The 15606-nt window shown below is 39.6% G+C and overlaps 2 long non-coding RNA genes across 2 annotated transcripts; both read right to left on the reverse strand.

Annotated features, from left to right (window-relative positions):
• Positions 1 to 2932: 2932 nt before the first annotated feature.
• Positions 2933 to 4072, reverse strand: LOC130465793 (uncharacterized). The gene is made up of 2 exons (XR_008925806.1): positions 3341 to 4072; positions 2933 to 3199 (listed from the first exon to the last, which is right to left on the reverse strand). It is a non-coding gene; the product is annotated as an uncharacterized lncRNA (long non-coding RNA).
• A 315-nt stretch (positions 4073 to 4387) lies between these two features.
• On the reverse strand, positions 4388 to 7016 carry LOC130466329 (uncharacterized). Its single transcript, XR_008926466.1, has 3 exons — positions 6871 to 7016; positions 6178 to 6384; positions 4388 to 4521 (listed from the first exon to the last, which is right to left on the reverse strand). It is a non-coding gene; the product is annotated as an uncharacterized lncRNA (long non-coding RNA).
• Between the last annotated feature and the right edge of the window lie 8590 nt (positions 7017 to 15606).

Genomic DNA, 15606 nt, shown 5'->3' on the forward strand with positions numbered 1-15606 from the left:
CATGCACTAAATACAGCCGCACTCACTATAAATAGAGCTCCGTCTAAAGCTGTTGAAAAGACTCCATATGAGTTATGGTTTGGAAAGCCTCCAAAAGTGTCCTTTCTTAAGATTCGGGGATGTGAAGTATACGTCAAACGATTAATTTCAGACAAACTTCATCCAAAATCTGACAAATGTATCCTTGTGGGCTATCCAAAGGAAACAAAGGGGTATTACTTCTACAATACATCTGAGAACAAGGTGTTTGTTGCTCGAGATGGTATCTTTTTGGAAAAGGATCACATTTCCAAAATGACAAGTGGGAGAAAACTAGACCTCGAAGAAATTCGAGTCGAACAACAAACTCTAGAGAATGCTCAAGATGACATTCAGGATGAAACTCAGAGATCTTTAGAAGTTTCTGGTGAGAATCATGGTCAATCTAGAAATGTAACCCCGCATAGATTGCAGAGATATAGATCTCAACCGGAAAGGTACTTAGGTATTTTGACGAACGAAAGCTATTCTATTACTTGAAAGTGATGAACCTGCGACTTACAAACAAGCTATGACGAGCCCTAGCTCCAAGCAATGGCATGAAGCCATGCAATCTGAATTAGACTCCATGTCTGAAAACCAAGTATGGGATTTGGTCGATTTGCCAGATGGCTACCAAGCCATTGGAAGCAAATGGAATTTCAAACTGAAAAGGACAAGGATGGGAAACTTGAAGTTTTCAAAGCTAGACTGGTTGCAAAAGGTTACAGGCAAGTCCACAGTGTGGATTACGATGAAACCTTTTCACCAGTTGCAATGCTAAAGTCTATTCGGATAATGTTAGCAATCGCTGCATATTACGATTACGAAATATGACAGATGGATGTCAAAACCGCTTTCTTAAGCGGAATTTTAACAGAAACTGTGTTTATGACACAGCCTGAGGGTTTTGAGGATCCAAAGAATGCTAAAAAGGTATGCAAGCTAAAGAAATCAATCTACGGATTGAAGCAGGCATCCAGGAGCTGGTGATACGGTTATGGATGAAAGTGATAGTCTTATGCTAGCAATTGGAACCAAAACTGATTTGGGTTCAATGGCTCATTTTGTGTGCATGGTGACTTGGATTGAGTGAGCTCGTTATATGGTCCTTATTATCAAGGTGGTACGTTAATCAAACTGGTCCGTTTAATCACATTGGTCCGCTTTGTTAAACAGATTGTACGCACTTATTATTCTTAATTGCTTTGGTTAAAGTCGGTTTAATAAAGGGATATTTTTTTAAATCCCCAATTTAAATTCAGTCATTACTTAGCTTTGATTATTTCTGTTTGTAAGGAGAGTTTTAAGCCTTTGTAACCTCCAATTTAGTGACTGAATTAGGAGGCTTTAGAGCTTGTAACTACCAGTTTTAAAGGCTCTTAAATGGCTCTTAATTAGCCGTTTAAAGCTCTTGTAGCTGTTGGTTTTTGGCTATTTATAGTCAGCTTCTTGATTGGAATAAACAACCAACTGGATGATTAAAACACTTGTTTGTTACATTTCGAATTATAGTTTATAATTCAGCTTTTTTTCTTTGTTTTGGACGCGTTTCCTATTCAAAGAACTGATTGTGAGTCAATAGGTCTTGTCTTGCATTCACGATCAACGAGTTAAAGGTCTAGCTTGTTAATCAACTATCCTTGTTTATACAACGAGTTTTTAAACTCGTATTATTAGTGGTATCAGAGCTGCTGTTCGTGTGATCCGCCCAAAAAAAAAAAAAAAAAAAAAGAAAAAAAAAAGAGAGAGCTGCTGTTCGTAATTCTTACAAACTGAAATATGGATTTTGTTGATCCTGACTTTCTACAACATCTCCAAGAAGCCTTGAAGAACGTTAGAGATGGGGGGTATCGTAGGCCTCCTAGGCGTGATCTACGGGCTATGGATGAATTCAAGGTCACCGAACTTCCTGAATTTGTTGGTGGAACAGATCCGGAAGCCTATTTGGAGTGGGAGCGCAAAATAGAGAGAATGTTCGATTTCAAGGACATTGATGATGAGAAGCATTGCAAATATGCCATATTGAAGCTAGGACGAGGGGCTTCATTGTGGTTCGAGGGACTGAAATCCAAGAGAATACGTGAAGGGAAAGAGAAAATTACCTCTTGGGAGTCTTTGAAACGTAAGCTACGTAAAAGGTATGTGCCAACAACTCATAGAATAACAACTTATCGTAAAATTGTCGAATTGAGGCAAGGAAAAATGAGTGTGGCTGAATATATTGATGAGTTTGAAAAGTTGTCCTTAATGGGAGAAATTGAGGAAATTGAGGAACAAAAACTGTCCAGATTTTTAAGGGGTCTAAATTATAATATTGCCAATACCGTAGACCTTTATCCATATTCTGATTTTGACACTCTTTGTGGACTTTGTTTAAAATTGAAAAATCAAGGGAAGGCAAAATATGGGGGAGGGTCTAGCACTAGTAGAAAAAACCCTTGTTGCAGCGGGCTTTTAGACCCCTGTTGCAGCGTACATCGTATGCTGCAACTGGGGGGCCTGCAACAAGTATTGACTTGTTGCAGCGTACAATGTACGCTGCGAAAAGTACTTTTTTGCAGCGTACATTTGCATGTACGCTGCAACAAGTGTGTAAAATTAGGCAAAAATCAAGACTTGTTGCAGCGTACAAATAAAAGCCCGCTGCAACAAACCAGTCTGTTGCAGCGTACAAATAAAAGCCCGCTGCAACAAACCAGTCTGTTGCAGCGTACATCATTTTGTACGCTGCAACAAGTCTTGATTGTTGCCTAATTTTACACACTTGTTGCAGCGAACAAGTATATGCCCCCTGCAACAAAGCTGTGCTTTTGGCGGGAAAATTTTAGTTTTATTTATCTATACCTAGGGTGTCTTACACCAAATATAGGAACCTGTCAACAACAATAAATAAAATATCGCAACCTGTAGATCAACAAATATAAAAAATAATAACTGGTGTTTTGTATACATATATATATATCCCAAAACCAAAGTGCACGTACTACATTCAAATATACGTTCCAATTTCAATGTACGCATACATTTTAATGTAAACGATTGTTCTATAACAACTAAACCACCTCGATCAAGCGCGCTCAAGCCAATAGTAAATACTTGCGGGTAAAACACTTAGCCCGTTGCTCACGAACCACATCAATTTCCTCACTAGTATAGGCGCATTCCTCGGAGTGTAGACCTTTACAAAAACAGAAATTTCAACTAAGCATTAGATTAAATTCAAATTAAATATCACACTTTAACATTCAAGCAACTAATAACAATGTCCTAATAGCTATTACAAATAGTGCTTTGAAGTGGTATAGTTAAGAAGAAAAACCTTTATTTAGCAGTGCGTCATTTCAGAAACATAGATGATTTGTTCAACTCCGAAATAAAGCAGTACTTGAGCAGCATCACAAACAAGCTTCTCCTTGCCCCTCTTACAATCATCAAAACATCAGTTCTTCTCCAGGCACAGGAAAAGTGCTAGGCACAGAAACGAATGCTTGCCTTCCATGCTGCATAGAAGTTAATACATTTGGTGATCTACATACATGGAGCGAATATGTTATTCAAACAACCATTAAGAGGGTGATCCCTCTCTCCCTGTCACTTCTTAGGTATAAGGGATATTCATATATGTGGATCTCAACAGCTTCACAAAACATTTGACAGCAAACCTGTTTATAAGATTGAAATTTGGGTCCTATTTTCTGAACAAAATAAGTTACAGACTTACAGGTTGTTATAACTCTTTATAAATACTTAATTCTTGAATTGTCATGTTCCCACAACTCCACCCTAACTAGTGATAAATCCAAACTAATGAGCCACAGAAAACATATACAGATACCTATCACCTATACCCAAGCTAGTTAACATTGTTAAAAACTACTATAAAGTACACAATGTCTATCGAAGCTTCTAATCCTCGCAACGATCACTTGTCAACTAATGATGCAATGTTGGGAAATCAAAAGCTTTGTGGAAGAAGTGACTCAAATAAAGCAAATAGAAGTGGTTCGAGTAAGAATTGGATGATGAGTTGGACCAAATCTACATGTGTGTGTGTGTGTGTGGGAGTGGGGGGGGTGGGGTGGGCGGGGAGGGGGGGGGGGGTGAGACCCTGATGGCATTATGACTGGGGTGTAGTTTTCTGGGTCAGTTTTCCCTGCCCAGCAAGAGCATACAAGTTTAGTTTACTGATACAAAACCCTTTCTTCAAACAAAATAAACATACAATGGAATACCTTTACGAAAAGTGCTTGCCTACCATACCTCTATAAAACAATTGCCTAGCTCCTAGTATTTAAAAGTGAATCCAAAAGCACAAAATAACCAAGGCCTGAAGTAAACTCAACCAAGTCCAAACCTTTTAGTAGTATCCAATTTGGATCTTAAATCAGCTATTTCAGCCTCAGCAACAGAGAGACGCCGTTGGCAAGCCGCCTCAGCTTCATTAGCAGCTTTTATCCTCAGCTTCAACTAGTTTAGTGATTTGATTCTAGAAGAGGTAGACTGTGGACAGATACAAGAAGATAGAATAGATCACATAGTAAGTAGAGGCACGGGAAGATATGTCAGACTACATTTACACAAACAAAGAGTTGGAGAAGTGAATTTATCACAACAGAACTAGAGTACAGAGGAATATCAAATCAACAGTTGTCTGATTTTTTTTAACTTTAACAGGAAAAAAAACAGTGGAACGGTTTTATCCATGAAATTCCTTTTAACATAAAAGTTTGTGGCATGAGCCTTAGATGTGCGTAAATAGATTGAAATTAGTATGTCCACCCTCCTCTCATCTCAAACAAAACCCATAAAGGCAAGAGTCCGCAAGACAAATTCTGGGCTTGGCTTGTAACTGAGTCCCTGGCCATCACTCTGGTTCTTCTCTAACTTACACTGAACACCAATTATACTTTTTCCAAAAAAGACTTGCTCCATCATCTGCATCTCTTACATAGTCAAGCGCATTTTTCAATCTCAAAACTGGACTCATTTCAGCTTTTAGTTACAGGGGATGAGGGTCTAAAACTCAAGTCTCTCAAAGGAAAAAACCCGTCAATTTATCAGAGAATATAGGAGACAGCAGCACAAGTATCTAAACCAAAAAGAAAGTGATTGCTAGATACCAGGAAACGTTGTATTCATCTGGGTCTCTACGGTACGCACAATACCAAGCTGCTCAACGTAGTTTCCTAGGACTATCAATGCTCTAGTGGAAGCAATTATAATTTTATAATTCCGGTCACCAATACACCATTGTAACATACTACTAGAAAGACCTATCCTAGAGGTAGCTTCTCGGCATATATTGCATAAGTACTACATAGGAGAGTTGGAAGTGTGGAACCACTGATCAGAGAGTGATTTGAACCCCTCTCGAACATGAAACTGCAGTTCATCTAATACAGTATATAAATAATCAATATCCAGTTTGCAGTGAATCAGTGATCACTACAAGACCTTGAAAAACTGAAAATAATAATACTAGCCAGACTATGGGACTAGTATTATGAAAGCTGAAACTTTGGAAAGGCATAAATACGACAATACCTCAAACGCTAAATCAAAGTGCAGCTAGCTGAAAGGTGGTTCAGATGTTTATGCTAAGACATGTGTTTGGGACGGATAAAAATTAGGAATTGAAAAGACTTTTCGCTCAATCAACAACCCTCGATGTTGTCAGTTACGCTTAAGTTAGGAATGCATATTCACTCAAAGTTAAGAATAAAAGTTGCGTTGGATTGCTTGGCCACTATTTTCAAGCTTCGGTCTACCCCTTAACAACAATATGCTAACATCCACATCTATAACCCACTGCACGAAATCATTTGTATTCATATAATTACTTGAAAGTGGAATAGAACTATTAGATGACCATAAAGAATTCTGCAAGGAATAAAAAATGACAGATAATAGTAAGCCTGGCCTAGCTGAAACATATCAATTTTTGTTTTAACGTATCAAAGTATGGCTGATTTCAAAATATAAACTTGATCAATTGAATTCCCCCGAAGTAAAGCAGAATCCTAACATTTACCCTTATCCTTATATCAGTCAGTCCATGAACAATAACATATACTAGTATTAAAGAACACTTCAATGTGCAGGACCAAGAAGAAAATAAATGCAAACTAAAGATAACAAAGTTTTATCAAAAACTACCTTAAATTTGGCAGGTTCAACTAGTTGAAAAACAACAGTATCTCCTTCCAATTTCAGAACTATGGCAAACCTTTTCCACCCACCACTGAGTCCACGATATTGAGGCAGATAATTGGCTTCGTATTGTTCTCCAGTATCTGTCTCGAGTATTATAACAGTACGGTTTTTTACTGGTATATGCGCCCTTCAAAAGGGTGGAGGAAGTCTCTGTGACTCCACCAAATGAACCAAGTAAGAAAACACCTCAAAATAAGCATATTAATTTCATCAGAATAATATATAGTTTGTCACATTTGGCTAATGAAAAGGCCTAAAACATGAAACATGAAATTACTTAAATTGGATTGCTTTAGATTCAAAAAAGGACTGACATTCAAGAATGGAGGGAGTAGTTTTTCACATTTGCCTAATGAAAGAGCCTAAAACATGATTTGAGGTACTAACCAAGATGAAACCACCAGAAACATTCGATTTTACATCACTTTTACGGTAGTCAGATGTTCAACATTTATCTTTGAGTGAATTTTTCTAGCATGAACAGAATTATATTTCCTTAATCAGGGATTATTACAATATTTTTCTCATCAAGAAAATCAAATTAATTGATATATCTCTGTTTAAATTACATACGAAGATCAAGATTCAAGAATTTGCAAAATTTCATCATTTAAAACAAAAGAAATCATAACCCACCCGAGATAAACGTATGTATTTTCTCCTAATCTTGTCAGCCAACAATTTCTTTGGCTTTCTCTGCAAAAATGAAAAATGAACAAACCCTAATTTTGAAAACGAAAATAAAAAGGGACAGGGGAGAAAGTTACTTGCCGCAGCGAGGATTGACGGAGAACATGGTTCGCGAACCGGCCGAGCAAAGAAGCTTAGTTTTCCTAGCAGGGAATCACTTCGCCGGTTGTTTTTTCGAGCAGGGAATACCTTTTGCGGGGGTTTTTCGAGCAGGGAACCACCGGTGAGAGGTGAGGAAATTAAATAGACTCTTGCTAGAGTACCACCGGCGACGGGCGAGACCACGCGGCGACGACCACTGGTGAGAACCACCGGCGAGACGCAGGGTAAGCCGAGAGAAGAAGAAGGGAGTAATGAGAGTGGGATATTCGCTGCGAAATTGGTCATGAGGTTTGAGGTAGAAATGTTTGGTCTGAGTTAAAGTTGCAGCGAAAAAAATTACAAATATGTTATTGCAGGGGGCTTTTACCATGTACGCTGCAAAATAAAAGGTCTATTGCAGGGTGCTTTTACTATGTACGCTGCAAAAATCTCTTTTGCAGGGGGCAATTAATTTGTACGCTGCAACAACCCTTTAAAGGGTTTGACCCGCGTTGACCGACTGGTTGTTGAAGCGTATTAATACTTGTACGCTGCAACAAGGGGGTTGCAACAGGGGTTTTTTCTACTAGTGTAGTATGGATGGTAAAGCCAAGTCTTGGGCTAAATCCGAACCTAGCTTGAAACCAAACACATCACCTAGTACCGTAGGTTCAAGTAATTCTACGGCTGCCCCTAAACTATCTAACCCAACCAAAGAAACAAATCTGTCCAAGGTGCGTTGTTTTAAGTGTCAAGGGTTTGGGCATTATCAAAATGCGTGTCCAAATAAACGAGTAGTGACCTTGAGAGAAGCTGTTGAGTGTCGTGAGGAGTTGTTGGAAGAGGGAAAGAGGTTGGGGGACGTATTTGTGTTTGATGAGAGTGGTGATGAGGAGGAAGAGGAAGGGTATGAGGCTCCAATTTATGACACAAATCTGGTTCTTAGAGCGCTACAAACTCAAATTTCACCTACTGATCTAGACCAACGAGATCAGTTGTTTCATACTAAATGTCTAGTGAAAGATAAGTGGTGTAGTGTAATTGTTGATGGGGGGGTTGTACCAATGCTGCTTCTAGTGAAATGGTGTCAAAATTAGGCTTAGTCACTACTGCCCATCCTAGGCCATACGCACTCCATTGGCTTGATGATGGTAATAGTGTAAAAGTGTCGAAGCAAGTAAGGGTTGGTTTGACTATGGGTTCGTATGTGGATGAAGTTCTTTGTGATGTTATTCCTACGGATGCTTGTCATATTTTGTTGGGTCGTCCTTGGCCGTTTGATAGGGACGTGATTCATAAAGGGAGAAGCAATGAGTATGAATTGAGAGACAAAGGCAAGAAAATTGCGCTAAAGCCTATGTCATCTCAAGCGGTTCGATCCATGAGTGTGAAACAAAAGAAAAAGCCGAATCTCACCATGTTGGCTAGTGAACGAGAAATTGAGCAAGCTATTGATCATGGAGAGTTGGTGTATTTGCTCGTGGCTAAGGAGAGTCCAATTGAAGGCCAAAATTGGAAAGAAGGCAGTCCCATTGCCGAATTTCTGTTTGAGTTCAAGGATGTATTTCCGGATGAATTACCACCAGGTTTGCCCCCTATTCGTGGTATTGAACATCAAATTGATCTTATTCCAGGAACTTCTTTGCCTAATAAGGCTGCCTATCGTTGCAATCCGGAGGAAACAAAGGAATTGCAAAAGCAAATTGATGAACTTGTGAATCGAGGCTATGTTAGAGAAAGCTTGAGTCCATGTGCTGTTCCGGTGTTGCTTGTGCCTAAGAAAGATGGAACATGGCGAATGTGTGTTGATAGTAGGGTTGTGAATAACATTACCATCAAGTATCGTTTTCCAATTCCGAGACTTGATGATATGTTAGATGAGCTCCATGGTTCGAAGTTGTTCTCAAAAATTGATTTGCGAAGTGTTTATCATCGATTCGGATGCGTGAAGGAGATGAGTGGAAAACGGCTTTCAAGACAAAACATGGTTTGTATGAGTGGACCGTCATGCCATTTGGTCTCACTAATGCTCCTAGTACGTTTATGAGGCTAATGAACGAAGTGCTTAAATCATTTTTGGGCAGATTCGTTGTGGTATATCTTGATGACATCTTAGTGTATAGTAGGAACGAAGAGGAGCATCTGATTCATTTGAGGGATGTTTTTGAAACACTTAGAGCTCAAAGACTCTATGGGAAGCTAGAGAAGTGTTCATTCCTTGTTGACAATGTTGTATTCTTGGGCTATGTGGTTTCGAAAGATGGAGTGTCCGTGGATCAGTCCAAGATCGAGGCTATCAAATCGTGGCCTAATCCTAAAACTATAAGTGAGGTGCGTTCATTTCATGGTCTTGCTTCATTTTATAGACGTTTCATTTGTGATTTCAGTACTATTACTAGTCCTATCACTGGTTGCTTGAAGAAAGGTGCTTTTGTATGGGGAGAGGACGCTCAAAAGGCGTTTGATGTGATTAAAGAGCGTTTGTGTGCTGCTCCTATTTTGGCGCTGCCAGATTTCTCTCAACCTTTTGAGGTCGAGTGTGATGCTAGTGGAGTGGGGATTGGTGCTGTTTTGATCCAAGGTAAGCGTCCCATAGCTTATTTTTCAGAAAAGTTAGGGGGTGCTCGTTTGAATTATTGCACTTATGATAAAGAGTTCTATGCCATTGTTAGAGCTTTGGATCATTGGAGTCATTATTTGCGTTCTAGCCACTTTGTTTTGCATTCTGATCATGAATCTTTGAAGTATATTAATGGGCAACAAAAATTGAGCCCAAGGCATGCTAAATGGGTTGAGTTCTTGCAATCCTTTCATTTTTCTTTGAAATACAAAGATGGTAAAAGCAATGTGGTGGCTGATGCATTATCACGAAGGTACACTTTGCTTGCTACACTTGATGTTCGTTTGTTGGGGTTTGAAACCTTAAAAGATTATTATCATGATGATGGTGATTTTGGAGTTGCATTCGAGAAATGTGCAGTTGGTGCTTATGGGGAGTACATGTTGCAAGATGGGTTTCTTTTCAAAGGTAATCGCCTTTGTATTCCTAAGCATTCAATTCGTGAGTTACTAGTGCGTGAGGCTCATGGTGGAGGATTGGCTGGTCACTTTGGCATAGCCAAGACCTTGGAAATATTGAGAGAACATTTCTTTTGGCCTAAAATGTTAGGTGATGTAACGAACATTGTGAATAAATGTGTGACTTGTCATATGGCAAGAGTTCTTTCAAACCCGGTTTATACTCACCTTTGCCGGTTCCAGTTCGCCCTTGGGAAGATGTATCCATGGATTTTATAGTGGCTTTGCCTCGTACTCAAAGAGGTAAGGATGCTATTATGGTCGTGGTGGATAGATTTTCAAAAATGGCTCACTTCGTTGCTTGTCACAAAACGGATGATGCTTGTAATGTGGCTGATTTGTATTATAAGGAGATTGTTCGTTTGCATGTAATTACAAAGACTATTGTTTCTGATCGAGATTCCAAGTTCTTGAGTTACTTTTGGAATACATTGTGGAGAAAGGTGGGAACTAAGTTGTTGTTTAGCACTTCACATCACCCTCAAACTGATGGGCAAACAGAGGTGACAAATCGAACCTTGGGAACGCTATTGAGAGGGTTGGTAAGTAAAACGCAAAAGGATTGGGATGTCAAGCTTGCTCACGCTGAATTTGCTTATAACTGGTCTCCTACTTATGCTACTGGTCATTCTCCATTTGAGGTAGTATATGGGATTAATCCATACTTGCCCTTGGATTTAATTTCATTACCAAAAGATGAGTTGGTTCACAAGGATGCCGATGCTAAGTTAAAGTCTATGATGAAACTGCACCAACAAGTTCGTGAGCGAATTGAAGCTATTAATGCCTCTTATAAACATAAATCAAATAGGAATCGCAAACCGAGGTTGTTTGAAGAAGGTGATTTGGTTTGGGTTCATTTAAGGAAAGAGCGTTTTCCAAGCAAACGCAAGAACAAGCTTATGCCTAGGGCTGAAGGTCCTTACAAGGTGGTTGCACGTGTGAATGATAATGCTTACAAGATTGAGCTTCCGGGAGACTATGGTGTCCATGCTACTTTCAATGTAGGTGATCTTTCACCTTATCTTGATGATGATGGCCTTGCTGAATTGAGGTCAATTCCTTTTAAAGGGGGAGGGGATGATACGGTTATGGATGAAAGTGATAGTCTTATGCTAGCAATTGGAACCAAAACTGATTTGGGTTCAATGGCTCATTTTGTGTGCATGGTGACTTGGATTGAGTGAGCTCGTTATATGGTCCTTATTATCATGGTGGTACGTTAATCAAACTGGTCCGTTTAATCACATTGGTCTGCTTGTTTAAACAGATTGTACGCACTTATTATTCTTAATTGCTTTGGTTAAAGTCGGTTTAATAAAGGGATATTTGTTTAAATCCCCAATTTAAATTCAGTCATTACTTAGCTTTGATTATTGCTGTTTGTAAGGAGAGTTTTAAGCCTTTGTAACCTCCAATTTAGTGACTGAATTAGGAGGCTTTAGAGCTTGTAACTGCCAGTTTTAAAGGCTCTTAAATGGCTCTTAATTGGCCGTTTAAAGCTCTTGTAGCTGTTGGTTTTTGGCTATTTATAGTCAGCTTCTTGATTGGAATAAACAACCAACTGGATGATTAAAACACTTGTTTGTTACATTTCGAATTATAGTTTATAATTCAGTTTTTTTTCTTTGTTTTGGACGCGTTTCCTATTCAAAGAACTGAGTGTGAGTCAATAGGTCTTGTCTTGCATTCACGATCAACGAGTTAAAGGTCTAGCTTGTTAATCAACTATCCTTGTTTATACAACGAGTTTTTAAACTCGTATCAGCTGGAATATACATTTTGATGAAGCAGTCAGTGACTTTGGTTTCATCAAGAACGCCGACGAATCTTGTGTATACAAGAAGGTCAGTGGGAGCAAAATTGCTTTTCTAGTATTATATGTCGACGACATATTACTTATCGGAAATGACATTCCTATGTTGAACTCTGTCAAGATTTGGCTTGGGAAATGTTTTTCGATGAAGGATCTAGGAGAAGCACAGTACATATTGGGCATCAAGATTTACAGAGATAGATCTAAAAAGATGATTGGACTTAGTCAAAGCACTTATATCAATAAGGTACTTGATAGGTTCAAGATGGCAGACTCTAAGCGAGGCTACCTACCCATGTCTCATGGAATGACTCTAAGCAAGACTCGGTGCCCAAAAACACTTGATGAGCGTAGAAAAATGAATGGGATTCCATATGCATCATTGATTGGTTCAATAATGTATGCTATGATATGTACACGCCCGGATGTTGCGTACGCACTCAGTGCTACGAGCAGATACCAGTCAGACCCAGGAGAGGCACATTGGACTGCTGCCAAAAATATTCTGAAGTACCTGAAAAGGCACAAAGATGACTTCCTGGTCTATGGTGGAGATGATGAATTAATTGTTAAAGGCTATACGGACGCAAGTTTTCAAACCGACAAAGATGATGTCAGATCACAGTCTGGGTTTGTCTTCTGCCTCAACGGAGGAGCAGTAAGCTGGAAAAGTGCTAAGCAAAGCACCATTGCGGATTCTACAACTGAAGCGGAGTACATTGCTGCACATGAAGCAGCAAAGGAAGCTATATGGCTAAGGAAGTTCATAGGTGAACTTGGTGTAGTCCCCTCCATTAAAGGACCAATAGCCCTGTATTGTGATAATAACGGAGCTATTGCACAGGCAAAGGAGCCTAGACACCACCAAAGAGTCAAGCATGTACTTCGTAGATTTCACCTTCTACGAGAGTTCTTTGAAGGAAAAGAAGTCGAGATAAGCAAGATTGGTACTGATGACAACATATCAGATCCATTGACTAAACCTTTGCCGCATGCGAAGCACAAATCGCACACTGCAGCTATGGGAATCAAGCATATTGGAGAATGGATTTGATGTCCTTGTTTAATGTTTTAAAGTTTTAGAGTTTAATACTTTGTAAAACATTATTGGTTAATCATTCACAATAAATGAATAGAATTCATTTTTCCATTTAATTTGTGGTTTATTAAATGATGAGTCCCTTCAATTTGACGAAATATTCAAGATAGACTGTCAGGACCAGTCCTGTGACTAAGAAATGTCCATCAAGTGAACTTGAATGTCAAAAGTTGAAAATGGTCCCTGGTCGAAGTTTTCTATAAAATTGGACGCATAGAAAACGTTAGAGGACTAGAATGCAAGATGACTAGCAGTTCTGTTTCTTGAACTATGTGGACATGGCAATGTCGTAATCATTTGCATAGATACTTACTTTGGGAAGACTAGTATCGGACAGACCTATGAAACTTTACTGTAAGAGATGAAAATCTGTCATAAGTAAATTTCATTAAAATTATTAGACACTAAATCCTCAATACCTGAGTGATTTGAGATTACATGTTTGAGAACTGGTTACTTTGACATTGACCAACCGTCGCACCGTAAAGGAGGCTATAAAGGCAACGCTCAGGTAATCACCTATCAAACGAAGTCTAAACTCAAGATCGCAAGATTGGGATTGTCCTCCCATAAATCGGGATGAGATGCTTAATAGTAGTACAAGGCCACTCGGAGAGCTAGAAACTGTAAAATGCATGGGCGTGCTCGGATGAATCATAGGATATGATTACCAAATTATTTGATCAGTTGAACTCTGAAACCGAGAAACACCTCTGGACATAATAAGGATGACAACTCTTACCTTATGTTCATGAGCAAGCATCGAGTGACAAAGGAATTAGGTAATGCACACTTGTCCCTAAGGACAAGTGGGAGACTGAAGGAAATAATGCCCTTGGTCCAAGTATGCATATAATATTAAGTCTAATAAATGCGGTTCAGTATTAATTAACAAGTTAATAATTCAGTGAGATCAAGTGAGCTGAATGTCTAGCTAGAGGCCGCTTCAGTTCAAATGGAATTAATGATATTAATCCACAACTTACTCTTGACTGAACCCGTAGGGTCACAAAAATAGTACGTAAATGGATCAGGTATTTAATGGCATTAAATACTCCATCTATGGATATTCGGAATCGACAGATCTTGGTTCCATTGGGAGCTGAGATCGTCAAAGGCAAGAAATGAATACTCCGGAAACGATGATATTGCCGGAAACGGAAATATGGATCATATCGGAAATATAAATATTATCCAAGTCGTAGATGTTACCGGAAACGGAAACATGGTACGTATCGGAAAATATTATCGGAAACGGAAATATTGCCGGAATCTGAAATATTGTCGAAACGGAAATTAATTCCGGAATCGGAAATGTTGAGTATTGTTCGTGTCGGAAATGAATTCCGGAATCGGGAAATTAATCGGAAGCGCGTCGTACGAATTAGCATCGGACGAGCTTGCTAGACGAAGGCCCAGTACGAAGCAAGGCCCACGCCCAGCAAGGGAAACGCGCGCCACAACACGCCAGCCCAAGGCTACGCCAGACCCACCGCAAGGCAGGCCCAGCGCGCGCCCAAGGCTGCGGCAGTCGTGGGCTCCGTGGCAATTGGGCTGCGTTGCTCAGGCTGTGCGCGCGCGCATGGCGCCCCTCGTGGGCTGCTGTGCGTGCGTGTGTGTTTGTGTTCACATACGAAACCTAAAGCGTATAGGATTCGTTTAATGATTAAATTCCTAATCCTAAAAGATAAATTAATTAAATAAGATCTCTACTAGGATTCTAATTTAATTAATTCGTATCCTAGTAGGATTCCAATTCTCTTTCCATACCCCTATAAATATGTGGCATGGGTTCACAATTTATAGCGAGTTTTTTTTTCAAGTATTCAAAGTGACATTTTGAGAGCAAAATTCAGTCATATTATTGCCCTATAATAGCCGAAAATTATAGTACCTTAAGGGCGATTCTAGTTGGTTAATCTTAAGGCGGATCCGGACGTGCTGTGGACTATCTACGGAGGGACGACACTTAGAGTCCTAAAGGCTTGTTCTTGTTCGGTTCGGGCGCAGCTAGGGAGGGCACGCTACAAAGTGTATGCATCTAAATTATGCTAAATGATTATGTGTAAATAATATGTTTCCTGGCTTTATGGTTTTTCCGCATGATTTATGTTTATTCATATGTATCATAACCTAAAAAAAAAGAGCACCCCGTTCTGCATCTTTCACAAAGAGGCCGGACACGACACCCAAAACTGTCGGATGCTAAAGAGGATACTGGATGGTTACGCGGCCAAAGGATGCCTACAACACTATCTCTGCTTGACAAATGCAAGTGAGGCCAGCACTATAAAGGGGCAAAAATTGTGCACATCTGTCTCTGACAATGACAACAGCTTCTCGGATGATGGATTCATAGTAGTAATATCAGGAGGGTTAGCGGCAGGTGCACCGACTAATGATGGACGACAGTTTGGCTCGTCTCGGTCTCGCACTGAGCGAGTAGACCTACCCCATGTGGAAATTTCGGAAGCTGATTATCGCAAGTCGGTAATGCCATATGATGATGACCCCTTGGTCTTGGAGATTAAAGTAGCCAATCTCAGGGTGAAAAGAGTGTTAGTAGACACTGGGAGCTCGTCCGACATAATCAGTTTACAATGCCTAC

The sequence above is a fragment of the Spinacia oleracea genome, chromosome 1, assembly GCF_020520425.1.
Source record: "Spinacia oleracea cultivar Varoflay chromosome 1, BTI_SOV_V1, whole genome shotgun sequence".
NCBI lineage: Eukaryota > Viridiplantae > Streptophyta > Magnoliopsida > Caryophyllales > Amaranthaceae > Spinacia > Spinacia oleracea.